This window comes from Saimiri boliviensis, chromosome 1, assembly GCF_048565385.1.
Source record: "Saimiri boliviensis isolate mSaiBol1 chromosome 1, mSaiBol1.pri, whole genome shotgun sequence".
Classification (NCBI taxonomy): Eukaryota; Metazoa; Chordata; class Mammalia; order Primates; family Cebidae; genus Saimiri; species Saimiri boliviensis.
In genome coordinates this window covers 22,953,556-22,967,090 of record NC_133449.1, presented here as the reverse complement: position 1 = coordinate 22,967,090, position 13,535 = coordinate 22,953,556, and the positions used below count along the sequence as shown (strand labels likewise).

Sequence of the window (13,535 nt, the reverse complement as noted above, 5' to 3'; positions counted from 1 at the left end):
AGGTACAGCTGCTCGCATGAGGGAGTGGGACACCCTGGCTAAGAGTGAGAGCTGTCACATCATGTGGATGTGAACTCCAGGCCTGGACTTTCTAATTCAGCGACCCTGGGTAAGTTCCCTAGTCTCTAAATCTCAGTTTACTTCTCTGTGCAGGAGGTAGTAACAGTAGCTACAGCCCTAAGGCCGCTGGGAGGATTCTAGGAGAAAGTGCAGGCTTAGCACAGCCTTGGGCACTTGGCCAGCACTCACTGGGTTCACAGATTCAGTCCTGGCTGAGTTCAGGGGAGGGATGATGCCTTTGGAGTGGTGAGGGAGGGCTTCAGGGAGGAGGTGTGACCTGAGCAGGGTCCTAAGGATGGGCCCTGTTCACACCAGAGGTGAGCAGGGTGCTGCCCTCCAGGAGGTAGCTGCATTTCTGCAGCTGTGCTCGCCCTCATCAAGCCTCATTCTAAATGGATTATTGTTTATTGGCAGCTTATCCCATCTCTCGGGTTATGAATTATTTACCAGATAATGACTTCATAATTGTTAATGACAGATGCCCCAAGGACATGCTGACATAACTTCTGAGGCCACAGTGCTAATTGCAGTGGAATCCCAGAAGCCCCCACATGGCCCCATCCTGAGCGTCACTCCTAGGGACAGAGCCTGACTGGTCCTTGGGGATCAATCATGAATCCAGTTCCCTCATGATGCAGATAAAGACAAGAGCCAAAGAGGGGCACAGACAGGCTTCTGGGTCTCAAAGCCTGCCAGTGGCAATCCTGGGAGGGATAAGCCCCAGCGTCTCAGACGGGCATTCATCACTGTCTGGGTTTGGGCTGCTGGACACTGTGTGCTGAGCAGGAGTTCAGATCTTTTGGGGGGCGGGGCTAAATGAAATGGGGCTGTAATAGGTGCTTGGAGATTCCCTACCAGAAGTAAGTGGGAGGAGCCCCAGGACCCCCTGCTGTGGCCTACGGAGAACTGGAAGATGCAGCCAGTGGCTGTCTGGAATCCGTGGGCTGAGAACGGCCACCTCCCTGGGAGCAGACAGACATCCCCTGAAACTCGATGCATGCAGCAAGTGAAGGCTGTAGGATGACTGACAGGTGAGTGTGGGAGGTGGGCATGCCAACGCCTTCCTTGAAGGTGCATTTGGTCCCAAAGGAGGCATGAATGAAGTCTGTGACTCAGCTAGGGTCCTAGAGTTTACAATAATAACAGCAAATCCCTGTACAGTACCACGTCTCACACACCATTCTAGGCACTTTATTATGTTAACTCATTTAGTCCTTACCACCACCAAATGATTTCGTGATAATCTCTATTTTGTGCATGAAGAAACTGAGGCACAGGGAGGTTAAGGACTGTGCCAGAGGTTGCACAGCTGGAAAGGGGCAGGGCTGGGATTAGGACCCAGGCAGTCTATCAGCTGTGCTTGTGACCATTACCTTCTGCTGCTTGCTGTTGCCTGAATGAATGAATGAAAGCCTGAGGACTCTCTGCATACGGAACATACCTTTCTAAACACGGCTTGCACATGATGTTGAGCACACCGAGAGCCTGGGTTCTAGCAAGATCTGGGGGGCCTAGCTTTCTCCTGGGCCATGGACTATGCTTGGAACAGTGGAAGGAGAGCTCTGGGCTGGGTGCTCCATGTCCCTGGGGGGGGGCGGTGTGTCACCCTCTGCACTAACATGGGCAGCTGTAAGCTGCTTTGATGGGTGTGGCTGGGTCCTTTCACACCCAGTGGTTAAAGGAGCCACTTCATTCGTTCATCTCAGAAACATCTGAGTGCCTTCTTTGTGCCAGGCTTAGTGACTGAGACAGTCCTTGCCACCAGGGAACTACCTGTAGTCTCCCGATAAGGTTCTGTGATCTGAGGGACGTGGGTCTCAGGGGACCAGGAACACAGCCAGAGGCCGTGGGAGCTGACTTTTTCCATTCATCAATTCCTTTTCAGCGTGTGTGGGGTATTTGGTTCTGTAGGTTGCCCTCCTTACTGGGTGGTGGGAATGAGCCTTAGGCATACGGGGCAGTGACAGGACCACAGTGGAACCCGGAAGCAGCAAGTCGTACAAGGGTGCTGGGGAGAGAAACGGCATTAGGGCGTCAGGGGAGAGAGAATTCCCTCGGGGCCAGCCCGGGAGCTCTTTGCCAGGAGATGGGCAGGGATGGGAGAGGCGCTTCTGGGAGACTCTCTGAGTAGGACCCAGTGCCCCCAGAGGGGACACGAACACTCAGGTAGGTCAGGGAGTACAGGAGCCTCACAGATGGCAGCCAGTGCCCCGCAGACTGGTGCAGGCCAGATTTCCTTGATCTGATCCACAGTCAGCAGCAGTCCAGGGAGGCCCTGTGCGAGATGGCAGAGCACCGTGGATGCATTTTAGAAAGCCTTGAACTGGTGCTAAATAAATAATCACAATGTTTATTCTGGGATGGAGAGGGAGGACGCCTCCTCTCTGTGCTAATGGCGGGGGCGTGGCTCTCTGGCTGGCTGGCGGGGCAGACTCCGCCACATCCCAAGTCCCGGAGTGCCGATCGCAGAATGGCCCTGAAAAGAACCTCTCTGTTCTGACTTCTGTTTTCCACTTTCGGCGCCCGCCTGTGCACCTACAGAAGGGAGTGCTAGGTTAATTGCTACCTCCTGTGCTGTTACTAGGTTACTTTGTAAAAGCAGAAATGTGCTTCTAATGATTTTTGTTGTTGCTGCTACCTTACGAACCAGATGCTTTTATCTAAATGAGTTGCTACAAAGCAAGGGTGGCCTGTGAGGACTGCTAGGCTGTGTCTGGCTTCCGCAGGCGAGCTCAGGCTCTGTGCGTGAGGCTGAAATCTCCCCATTCTCTTCGCATCAGCAAGCTTACAAGTAAGAGTGAAAATATGTATTGGCATCTGTCATGAATGAGCCTCCAGGTGGCCTGGATAAGGGAACTCAGGAGCAAGGGGAGGGGTCTCCAGCCTGCGATGGTCATTCTGTGTCCTGTTCCACTTGGCTCAGGAGGGTGACCCGTGGTCTTTAGGCCTCTTGGGTCATGGTGGGTGGGAAGAAGGGCAGCCATTATGCGATTCCTTCAGTTCTCTTCCTGAATGGGGGTTGGGACCACACTGCAGCCCAGCAGATGGTCAATGCCTGGCTTGACACGACGTACATGCTCCACTAATGGTCATCAGAGGCAGGCAGGGATGTGAATGATAGTCGCTCAGAGCTTTTTAGGTTTCAAAATAAGGGGGCAAGAAGGGCCCCCGGATTATATTAGGAACCAGGAGACAGGGATTCTAATTTCTGCTCTGCCTTGATGGGCTGTGTGACCTTAAGCAAGACACTAGACCTCTCTGGGCTTTGATTTGCTCCTTGGTACAATAAATGGTAACAATAACCCCTTTCTGTCTATCTCCTAGAGTCCCTTTCATGATCCAGAAGAAACTGTGTGAAAACACTTTGCACCTGAAAGCACTTAGGTCACAGGAGGAGGTAACATAAATCATATATCTTTAACCTTAGAGGTTCCAACAAATTGGAGTTGGAGTGGGCGTGGCCAAGGAGTCTGTTCTGGGGCACATGGAACCTAGCTGTGAGATGGCTCTGGCCAGTGCCCTGTGAGCTTTCAGCTCTATTCTCACGATATGAGAGAGAAACCTTGGAAGGGTTAGCATGGCATTCAGGGCTGTCTCCCGATGCTTAGGCTTCCCTTAGCATTTCTGCTCTGATATCTTTGGTCTTTTTATATCTTCAGGCTTTTTTTACACAAGCTGTTCCCCTTGCCGACAGTGCTCCCTGCACATGCATATAAATGCATAGATTTCGATTTCCAGCTTTAAGTCACCTCTCCTTTGAAGCCTGTGGTTTGGATCAAACTAAGCTGGTTGCTAAGTATTCTCACCCCCTCAAATGTATGCTCTGGGTCAGGGGTTTTTGTTTCATACGGTCGCTGTGATAACCCTAGTGCCTACAACAATGTCTAGCATTATACTAGATGCTCAGTAAGTATTGTTGAGTAAATGAGTTGCTCTTCCATAGCACTTGGTATAAATTTTTGTTGGATTTATCACATATTCACCACGTAAGGATTGATTACATTAGGCCAGGCACAGTGACTCACGCCTGTGATCCCAGCACTTTGGAAGGCTGAGGCAGGTGGATCACCTGAAGTCAGGAGTTCAAGACCAACCTGACCAACATGGAGAAATCCTGTCTCTACTAAAAATACAAAAATGAGCCAGGTGTGGTGGCGCATGTCTATAATCCCAGCTACTCAGGAGGCTAAGGCAGGAGAATCGCTTAAACCCAGGAGGTGGAGGTTGCGGTGAGCCGAGATCATGCCATTGCACTCTAGCCTGGGCAACAAGAGCAAAACTCCTTCTCAAAAAAAAAAAAAAAAAAAAAAAAAGGAGAGAGAGAAAAGAATTGATCACATTTATCATGTAAGAATTCATAGGTACTTGCTGCCCCACTGGACTGAGAGCTCCTTGCAGGCAGGGCTTTTGTCTGACCCTTCTGGATCCCAGACCTGGGACAATGTACAATGTGGCTACCAGTAAGTGTTGAAGGAATGAATGAATGAGTATTGCATCACTCTTTGGTTTCTCCATGTCCTGGGTATTCATCCTATAATCCCCAGTACTCCTGGCACTGTTTGTCCCGTTGTAAGAGAGAGAGGGGTAGAGTTGGCGGGGGTAAGGGGTGGGGGGTGGGGGGATAGTGGAGAGGAGAAATTTATGATTAGAAGACAAAAGCTTAAAATTCTTTCTGAGTAGCCTCTGAGTGTAAGTAAATGAGATCATCCCCACAGGATGGAAGTTCATCAATTTCAGAGCATGGTCACTCAATATATGCACACACGGTGCTTTCCCTGAGCAGGATGTACACACGGTGCTTTCCTCTGTTTGATGCTTTTGTCCAAGTTAGAAAGAGGTATTCCTCTCTCTGAACTCTCAAGGGCATGGCGATACTCTCAGAGCACAGGCTGGGGGTCAGCACCCATATCTACCTGGCCAGGTGCCCTCACCGAGGACACAAACTCACAACTGTTCCCTGCAGCCCCAGCCACTGGAGCAGGTGCAAGGTAAGCAAGGAGACAAGGTGCTTAGAAAATCAAATTTTGCCATGAAAATAAACTCTGAGGTTTGTGGAGAAGCCGTTTCTAGCCCAGGTGCCAAACGAGGTTCTGCAGCCAGGCTGGACTGCTGTGCACCCCTCCATTGCACCCACCATTCGCTAAGAGAAATTGCCCTTGTGCATGCGAATCTCAGCTTCCTGGCTTCCAGGACTGGGGGAAGAGTCCACCCTGGGCATCTCCAGCCTTTTGCTGACCATCTCCACCCACTGTTTAGCATGGGGCTGAGTGGAACAGACAAGAGAGACGGTGGGGGGGAGGGGGGACTTCCACAATCCTGAATCAGGTGGCGTTCTGGTGGCCATCCTTAGCCATCTCTCATCTCCCCCTACTTCCATCTCAACACTCAGATGCTGTGAACCAAACCAGCCCCCCAACATTTGTTTTGAGATGCAGTCTAGCTCTGTGGCCCAGGCTGAAGTACAGTAGTACGATCTCAGCTCACTGCAACCTCTGCCTCCTGAGTTCAAGCAATTCTCCTGTCTCGGCTTTCCTAATAGCTGGACTACAAGCATACACCACCACACCTGGCTAATTTTTGTATTTCCTAGTAGAGATGGGGTTTTGGCATGTCAGTCAGGCTGGTCTTGAACTCCTGACCTCAGATGATCCGCCTGCCTCGGCCTCCCAAAGTGCTGGGATTACAGGCATGAGCCACCGCTCTTGGCCTGAACCAGCCTCTTTTATGGGTTCTTGGCAGAACTGACTACCATTCCCCATTGTGGGGTTACAGAACGAGGCTGCTGACCAGCTTCTGTGGCTGGGGAAGCGGGAGGCTCCTACCCTCTTTCCAGGGAGCCCTGACTAGGGTGGGAGCTGTGCCCAGGTCCCAGCCAGAGAAAAGCAGTAAGCTTTCTACTCTATTTGTTTTCACTTAGCTACGTTCCAGAAAGGATTGCAGGGTACTTAAAAGGATACATTAAGACATCATAAATCAAAAGCAGGAGACAGAATCACAAGTGTAGGAGCAGGAAACGGGGAAGGGAACGTTGCCTACATAAAACCGTATTTAGAAAGTGCCAGTACATGGGCTACAGGTGGGCTCCAAGTTTGCGTCCAGGCTTGGCAATGCATCTGATCTTGGCCACCCATCAGAATCACCCGGGGAGCTTTACAAAAATACGGATGCCTGGATCCCCCTCCCAGAGACTGTGATCTCATGGATGTGGTATGTAGCCTGGGTATGAGAATTTAAAAAATCTCCCTGGGTGATGTCATATGCAGCCAGAGTTCAGAGCTTGGAAGAGGCAAACAAGAAGCTGATCTGTGTGTTAGATGATTTCTGGTCCATGAGATCCTAGGACAGTGGCTCGGGAGAATATATCTGTGGTGAAATCAGAGATACCTCTCCCAAGGGTCCTAGCAAAGGAGTCACAAATGACAGGATAAACATTAACTGCCACAGAATCCCAAATGAGCGTGCACTGCTTTACCCTGGAGGGCAGCAGATATTCTAACAGCTTGCAGAGTTCATGTAAAAGTGTTCTGGTGGGGTGAGACAAACACAGTACAGTACAAACAAGGTACCCAGCTTTTGGATGGCTTGATCCAGGCAGTAGGTTGATTGATTGATTAGACATGGAGTCTCTCTCTGTCGCCCAGGTTGGAGTGCACAGGCACAATTTTGGCTTGCTGCAACCTCTGCTTCCTGAGTTCAAGCGATTATCCTGCCTCAGCCTCTCGAGTAGTTGAGATTACAGGCGTGCGCCACCATGTCCAGCTAATTTTTTGTATTTTAGTAGAGACGGGGTTTCACCATTTTGGACAGGCTGATCTCGAACTCCTGACCTTGTGATCCGTCTGCCTCGGCCTCCCAAAGTGCTGAGATGACAGGTACGAGCCACCGCACCTGGCCTGGGGTAGATTTTAAAAGATCCAAAAGACTAGACACATCACACATCACCCAGGAGTATAGTTCTGCAAAATCTTTATAACTTCCATCTCAATTCCTCAAGGCATAGAATTCAGGAACTTGGTAATAACACCTATGAGTTGAAAGTAATGGTTAAAGTTTTCAAACACACTGATATCCACCCTCATGAGAATAATCAGAATATCTTGGGGAAGGACCCAGGCATCTGCAGTTCTTTTTTTTGGAGATAGAGTTTCCCTCTGTCACCTAGGCTGGAGCGGTGCAGTGGCACAATCTCAGCTCACTGCAACCTCCACCTCCTGGACTCAAGTGATTCTCGTGACTCAGCCTCCCGAGTAGCTGGGACTACAGGTGTGTGCCACCATGCCTGGCTAATTTTTGTATTTGTAGTGGAGATGGGGTTTCACCATGTTGACCAGGCTGGTCCCGAACTCTTGGCCTCAAGTGATCCGCCTGCTTTGGCCTCCCAAAGTGCTGGATTATAGGCGTGAACCACCGCGCCCGGCCCATCTGTAGTTCTTAAAGCCCTCCGGGAGATTCCAGTGTGCACCAAGGGGTGAGAACTGCTGGCCCCAGTGGCACTGTTCCTCTCCTGTCATCTTTCAAGCTCCTGAGAGGTAGGAAGGCTGGGGTGATTCCCCATTTTACAGCTGAGGAGACTGAGGCTCAGAAGGTTTTATGGGGCTTTCCCAGAGTTAGTGGTGAATTTGGGACTAGAACCCAGAGCTTGCCTCCAATCCCAGGTTCCCTGCTACCACGCTGCCTATGAGGACACGCTGTCTGTGGTTCTGTAATCTCTGAACTGAAGAAAATCATCTGATCCCAAGAGGTATGCATGTACAGGGCCCTGTGCTGGGCTTGTAGAGAAAAGAGGATGGTCCCTGTCCTCAGTGAGCCCATGGCCCAGGAAGGAAGGTGAGCAGCGTAAGGCAAAGGAGGCGGAGATGCAGGGCTAAGGGAGGGTGGAGGGGTGAGACTGTCCGAGTACACGGCTTCCTTGGAGAGCAAGGAAGCAGCTTTGTTTCGGACAGGTGGAGTCTGAGACGTGAATCGCACAGCAGGGAACTGCCAGGCAGGAGCTGCTGGAGAGCGGTCTGGACCTTGGGCCAGAGGTGCCACATGGGAGTCAAGCCTGGGAACAGCTGAAGCAGAGGGAGCGGAGGGAAGGCTGGAGCTACGGGGAGCCGAGGAAAGCCTTGCGGCACCAACACCATCCCTTCCCGGTGGGAGGAGGCAGTGGAGCGGGAGGATGGCAGCTCACACGAGCAAGATGGACAGGAAGCAGGAGGAGAGGCCACTTGCTGACATCGAGGTGGACAGCGTGGGCTGGGGGTCTGCAGCCCTGTCGATGGAAAGGTGCGGAACAGCTGCAGGGCACCAGGCAGAGAAGGGACCAGAATCCCAGAAGATTCCTGCTTAGGGCTGAGGGCTCGGCTAAGGTTCTGTTGACAGATCTGGGCCCCAGCTAGTAGGTATGGTCGCATGACCTTTTCAGAGTGCCCAGATGCCCATTTGAAGAAGGGGCTGCAGAGTTCCCCAGGACGGCCCAGGAAATGCAACTACAGTCAAAAGACAAGGGGGTGGCAGAGTGTCTGTGTCGGCCAGAGCAGCACTGAGACGTCTGCCTGCAGGTCCCTCCTTGAGGTGGACACCACGGAGGCTAAGAGGGGAGCAGACGAGGGGAGAGCTCAGGAAGCAAGACTGTCCACGGAGGCGAGGAAGGAAAGGCGGGTAGAGGACTGGGGGGAGTGAGGGTGGGGGATGTGGAAGCCCAGGGCACGGCACACAGTATTCCCTAACTGCCGTTAGCTCCAGAGACATTTGCAATCTCCTTCGAAGATGCAGGCGGCATGTAGGGCATTTCGCTTGCTGAGGGCAGAGGGACAAAGAGCCTAGATGGACAGTACTGAGATGGTCTCAATGACGGAGACAGGGGATGCCGCCCAGGGCGGCTCCAGTGCCAGTGACGATCAGCACTGCCCTTCACCACCTCCAGAGCCCGAGGTGTCTGCTAATGCAGTTCTTGGCTCCGCACTGGGTTCTGCACAGACCAAGTCCTCAGCTCAACTCCCCTCCACCCGTCTTCCCTGCAGTGCAGATATCAGATTCCACTCCTGTGAGCTGGTTCCAGTATGGCCTTCTTACTTAGTTGGGTGATTTTCACCAAACCACAGAAAAGCAGAGCACAGCCCTCCACGCTTGGCTCTTGGATGGGCCTGTTTTGTAGCAAGTTACACGGGGCCCTGTGAGCTGGCCCAGTTTCCACAGTAAACTGATAGCTGCTTCCACTGATCCCCAGTGGTCACAGAACCTTCCAGAGGCCTTGGAACCTCCCTATCATCTTGGAAATCAATGGGACTACTGCACGAAGGGGAGGACACAGGCAGCACCAGGCCACGTGTTGCGGGCACTCCCAGGCACAGTCCTGGCTGTGTGCAGTGATTTGTTTACCAAGAGCTCAGCAGGTACTGGTATGAGTAGGGGAAGGGGCAGAACAGAGACAGATCTGGTGTGATTCCCATTCTCCAGGAACTAGCCAAGAGCTAGGGAAGACAGACTTGAATTCACAATGGGGACCCTGGTCTGGGGCACAGAGATAGAGGCCCATGTAGGGTACACCTTACCAGCTATGCCTGGTGAGACCACCTTCAAGCTCCCTCCCCATCCTGAAGGACATGATTCCCGGAGTTTGGAACAAACAAGAGAACAAGAGCCACGTGCCACCCTGCATCAGCAGCGGGATAGAAAAGACCTCAAACAGGGTCATCATTTAAGAAACCAAGACCCACTGCCCTAGGCTCCCTCTGTTCCCTCCCCTCCCCTCTCACCAAACTCACAGGCGCATTCAAGGAGAGCTGGCTTCTGTGAAGAGCATCTCCTCAATCTTTTCTTGTCTAGGAGCTGGGGAGGCTAACGCGGCCAAACTGATGCTTCACTGTCTTATTTTCCAACTCCCCTTCTCTGACCCAACAGAAGGCCTGGAGGCAAAGCATCCCCCCATGCCTGGGATAACTAGCAAGGACAGCCATCCCCTGCTGGTGGTGTCGTGGGCGTGTGCCAACAGCCCACCGGCTCCCTAGGCCAGGAACCCATCTCTCCTCTGGCTGCCCCCACTGGGCTGCTGGGAGGCTGCAGGCTGGATTCACGGTGGGGTCCCAGGGTGGGGAAGCTTCCATTTCAGTGGCTGATCCTGGCCCGGCCCAGAGCCTCCTGCCAGTTCCTGCTGACAACGAAGGCTGAGATTCCAAAGCCATATTTTCTCCTCTCTGTGCAAGGGTTCTGGCAGTAGACAGCCATCCCCAACCCCACTGTCTCTAAGTGCAAAGAGAAAGCTCTCTGGACAGCAGAGAATCTGGAAGGCAGGAGCCTTGTTGGTCTCAAGCTCTGCCCCAGCTACAGAGGGAAGCTGAAGTTTGGCCCCAGGCAGAGGCCAGGAGGCCACGGGTCAGAGGGCATGAGGGTGGGCTGCTGAGGATACAGCAGTCCCAGGGCCGCTATGGCCTGTGCTCACTCAGCACTAGGCCCTATGTGTTACGCAGACGCAGCTTGGACTTTTTTTTTTTTTGAGATGGGAGTTTTGCTCTTGTTGCCCAGGCTGGAGTACAATGGCGCAATCTCAGCTCACTGCAACCTCCGCCTCCTGGGTTCAAGCAATTTTCCTGTCTCAGTCTCCTGAGTAGCTGGGATTACAGGCTTGTACCACCATGCCTGGCTAATATTGTATTTTTAGTAGACATGGGGTTTTTCCATGTGGTTGGGCTGGTCTCGAACTCCTGACCTCAGGTGATCCACCTACCTTGGCCTCCCAAAGTGTTAGGATTACACTGTGCCCGGCCCTAGAGATGGCTTTCTATACGGAGCTGGACTCCCGACCTCAGGTGATGCGCCTGCCTAGGTCTCCCAAAGTTCTTGGATTACAGGCGTGAGCCACTGCGCCCAGCCTGCAGCTTGGACTTCTAAAGGCTCAAGTCCCACACGGACATACGAGGTTGGGCCAGCTGGGCCTCCACTGTCCTGGATCCCAGAGCCCACTCCCCTGCCCTCCAGCCTGCTTCACTCCCCGCCCGGCGCCTGTCCCTTCAGCAGCATTAAACGTGGCAAACGTTGTCGACTCCAGCTCCAGGCCTCCTTGCCTCAGCAGGCACATTCCTGGCCTGCCCGGTGGTAGCTAAAGTGGATCCCAGATGGTGGATTCCATTCACAAGATTTTGCCCTCCCAAGGCAGGCCAGGTTCCCCCACGTTTCTGGCTGCCTGATCCTGCTTGGAGAACCTGGAATCAAAATTTTAAGCCAGGCCTCTAAACCCGAGGAAGTAATCAAATGACTATGCAGATACATATGCAACCATATTTGTTGTGCTGTTATTTGTCATAGTAAAATATTTGAAATATGCTAAACGTCCATCATTAGGGCATGAAGTGAGTCATGTATGCTATTATATCCACAGAGTAGACAGTCTGTGAAAACGGTGATATAGATTTCCATTTCCTGACATACAAGATGCCTTGACACACTGCTGAATCTGAATAACATGCCCCCCAAGTAGCACCCACAGTCGAGCCTGTGTGCGTGTATGTGTGCCTGTGGTGTACTCTTTACGTATGTGCATAAGAAAAAGCCTGGAAAGAAACACTAAAATGTTTATCTCTGGGCAACAGAATTCTAAGTCATTTATGTAATTTTAGCTACTATCTTTTAAAATCCCTTTATAATGACTAAATAACATTTTCACATTTAATAATATATTTTAATAACAAAACTGAATTATAAAACTTAATTACAGTTTTTAATGAGGTTAAAGGTCACCTAGCTGCTGGCCATCCCCAGATCTAACCTCTTGGGGAAAGCTGAGACCTAGGTAAGCAAGGAAGAGTCACAGGGATTCTTTGATGAGGCACCAGTGGCTCACACCTGTAATCCCAGCACTTTGGGAGGCTGAGGCAGGTGGATCACTTGAGGTCAGGAGTTAGAGACCAGCCTGGCCAACATGGAGAAACCCCTTCTCTACTACAAATGCAAAAATCAGCGGGGCATGAAAGCATGCGCCTGTAGTCCCAGCTACCTGGGAGGCTGAGGTAGGAGGATCACTGAACCCAGGAGGTAGAGGCTGCAGTGAGCCAAGACGGTACCATGGCACTCCAGCCTGGGCAGCTGAGTGAGCCTCTGTCTCAAAAAAATAAAATAAAAAGAGTCATAGAGAGAGATTCTTTAAAATGGCTTAGCTAAGTCCCCACACCAGTTCATCACATGTCTGTGGTAAAAATCCCACTGAGGAAGACGGCGAGGGGACCTACCGAATTTTCCTCCCTTCCCCCAGACGTTCAGGGAGAGGAGAGAGCAGGCTGTGCCTGATGCCTTTCGTATTTCCAGGGAAGCTGAGCAGAGACCTACCTTGCGCCACCCGTCTCTGGCAAGCTCAGGATTCGTCCCCAGGATGCGAAAACCTCGATGGCCACCGACACTTAGAAAAGCGTGAGCATCACCAGGAAGCCAGAGAGTCTAGAAAGAGAGGGAAAAAGAGTGGGGTAGGGGTGGGGAAAAGGTATCATTTTTTTCTTTTTCTTTTTTTTTTTGGCAAAAAGATCTCTTGTGAAGACCAGCATCCTGGGTGGTCCTCACGCTCACTGGATGCTAGTCCCCGCCTGAGATGTCCCAGATGCTGAGCTGCATACTGTGGATCATCTCACATGGGCTGTGCAGAAGCTCTGCCAGTGCTCACAGGTCATGGGGCGAAGTGCGTAGCAGCCTACTCCTAGCGGCAGACGTGAGGTGGCCCTCCCCGCTCCTCCCAGCTCGCACAGCCCCAGTCCCCACCATCGAGCCACTGACACTGAGTAAGAGACAGAACAATGGCATTGTCTTCTCACTAATCCGAACTAAGAAACTCCAGCGATGGGGAAAAAGAAAAAATTTAAATCTTTAATCTAATACTGAAAAGGACACAAACTCTAGAATTACAAAAACAAATCATTACTGTTTTCACACAATGGGTAAGAAGACCTTGAGGAGGCAAAGAATAGGTTCCCCAGGGAGAATTTTTTTTTTTTTAAATTACAGATTTAATACCTAGGAGAAAGAGGCTGTCTATTACGGGGAGGCAGGGCTACCCCTGGTTCCTTCTTTTAAATGTAATCTATGAGAGAGCCATCTTCACGACGGGAAATGGCGTCCCCCACTGCAAAAGGCATGACTGTCATTACCTGGGAATCAATATATTTTTTTAACTGAATATATCATTATCAATTGATTTTCCTTTTTCCTCTTAGCACTCTAGAGTCCCGGGTAGCAGGAGAAAGCTTTAATGCGATATGAAGGATTTGGACAGGTAAATAAGTTATTGTAAACTCATTCTGCCTCATGGCTAGCTTCCCTCTGACGATGTGATGGGTCTTTCTCAGATCCTCTCAACCTGAGCTTTTTCAGTGGCTACTGAAAGAGACACACATGAGCCATATCAAATAACCATTTTAAAGCTGAAGGTGGCAAAAATATTACTTTTCCCAAGGATAGAATGTTCCCTCTATGACTAAGAAATAACCTCTGTGGGGATGCAAAATAAGCCA

The 13,535-nt window shown here is 51.3% G+C and overlaps 1 protein-coding gene across 3 annotated transcripts in view; it reads right to left on the bottom strand.

Annotated features, from left to right (window-relative positions):
• The window catches only part of KLHL29 (kelch like family member 29), a 332,691-nt gene that overhangs the window by 230,976 nt on the left and 88,180 nt on the right, over positions 1-13,535 (bottom strand). For 2 of the 3 annotated variants that reach the window (XM_039462530.2, XM_074394613.1), the window contains exon 2: positions 12,364-12,471. The exons of the other annotated variant lie outside the window; for it this stretch is intronic. The gene's annotated coding sequence lies outside the window, so the exon portion shown is untranslated. The remainder of the gene's footprint in view (positions 1-12,363; positions 12,472-13,535) is intronic. 3 annotated transcript variants of the gene reach the window in all.